Source organism: Pinus tabuliformis, chromosome 6 (assembly GCF_031772625.1).
Source record: "Pinus tabuliformis cultivar Carrire ecotype Pingquan chromosome 6, CPIR1, whole genome shotgun sequence".
NCBI classification, from domain to species: Eukaryota; Viridiplantae; Streptophyta; class Pinopsida; order Pinales; family Pinaceae; genus Pinus; species Pinus tabuliformis.
Window position 1 is genome coordinate 878,827,512 of NC_142292.1, and position 1,943 is coordinate 878,829,454.

A 1,943-nucleotide genomic window follows, 5' to 3' on the forward strand; every position below is an offset into this window, starting at 1 on the left:
AGTATTAATTCTGTTGACACCTAATCCTCACAATTGGGTGAATTCATGTAAATAATTAAATTAGGAATGTGAACAGTCATCAGGAGATGAACTGAACAGTCACACCCTTTTGTATATAACAATAACATACCTGATGGAATAATACAAATCAGTTTTTTTTGCCAAATGGAGTTACTCCTGGCCTGACATGGTATCAGAGCCAGCTCCTTGTTTTAGCTATTATGCTCCTGTAACTCCTCTGTCCTGTCGTGACATAGTACAGTCCTGAGTTACCTTCCAACGCTCCTCTGCCTCTGCCATATTCCCCTCTTCCATATTCCTTTCTAGCGCTACCTCATAACGCATCTGTCCATAAAAACTATTGCATCTCACTATCGACCGCCCATTTTTTACACCTCATAATTAAACGCTCTACGCATAACCGTCCGAGCTCATGGTATAGTGAATCCTGCAACGTTCTAGCTATCCATAGCTGTCCATAGCTGTCAAAGCCGCGCAGAGTGTAAAGATACTTCTTACACCTGAGCTTACCAAACGGGTGCTCTAACCCACTGAAGGTATCAATACATGCGCCCACCGTGGGGCTCGAACCCACTACAGCAACCATTCCCAGCGACCATTCCGCCTTGTTCTAGTTGTTTTGGGGGCGGCAGGCCTGTTGGGGAAACTATTTCTGGAGCATTTGATAGCGTTAATCCAATCCTCTTCTTGAACATTGACCAACTCATACTCCACAAGAGAGAGATTATTCTCCTCCTTCACGGAGAATTTCGCAGGCTCAGTCACCTCAATCCTACCCCATTTATCAACAGCAAGTCACATTGAACCTTTAAACATGTCGATCTTAGCATTGCGCAAGATGACTGTAGACCCTTCCTTCATAAGATCCACTTGATCGTTTCTGGCCGTGAAAGGAGCTTCAGTCATTTTATTCCAAAGATCTTGTGAGGTTCTGCACACATTTCGAATTTATTCTTTTCCTTTTGCCGTTGCTCGAGGTCTGCGGATCGATCCCCAGCCGTTCAAGACCAGGTTTGATACCTCTGGGCCACTTGTTCGCCGGGGTTGTGGAGAATTTTCTGTTCAAAGATAAAATACTGGGGGGCAAGGGTTTGCTGAATGGTTTTCAAATCCCGCAAACCCTCAGCGCAGTATGTCTGGAGGCATGCGTGGACATGGATACTGATGGTGTATTGGTAAAGTTGTGGAGTTTGTATTGTATAGGTCACGGGTTTGAATCTCGTTAATGTTTGAATGGTGTTAAAATACAATGCATTAAAATATTATATGCAGTGAAGATTTTTAGGGCAGCGAGGTATAATGTTTGAGAATACATACATATGTATTATACCATAGTGTTGTTTGGGCTACCATAGTGTTGTTTTCATAAAGTTGTTTTCAAAGTGACTAACATAGTTAACGCTCCTGCGTTTGACTGTGTTTAATATATTGTTTGAGGCCAGATTACATTTTGATATCAGAATCAATTTTCTTTTAGCAGCAGAAGTATTTTTACAGCTCTTGGATTTTACAACGCATTCAATCATATCTATGGTGGGAATAGTTCTCACTAGCAAGGAGAACTATCCTGAATGGTCCCGGATGATAAAACACACCCTCATTTTCAATGAGTTGTGGAAAGGAGTGTGCGTCGGAGAAGGAGAAAATGACCCAGTACATCCTACCTCAGACAAAGAGCTCGTCATTTAGGAAAACAAGAACAGCAAAGCTTATGCATTAATCGCAGCATCTGTAAATGAAGAGGTGAGTCGCCATATTTCATCATATTCAACTGCCTAAGCCTTACAAAAGCTGAAAGAACTCTATGACTCACATTCTGCACTTGAAGTTTTTCAACTTATGATTAAACTCTTCACTCTTGAACTGCAAAATAATGATCCTCTTGCTCTTGCATCTGAAGTAAAGTCTATAATGCATGATAT

At 41.5% G+C, this 1,943-nt stretch overlaps 1 pseudogene; it reads right to left on the reverse strand.

The window, feature by feature from the left end:
- Positions 1–594: 594 nt before the first annotated feature.
- Positions 595–927, reverse strand: LOC149261682 (uncharacterized protein At4g28440 pseudogene; annotated as a pseudogene).
- Between the last annotated feature and the right edge of the window lie 1,016 nt (positions 928–1,943).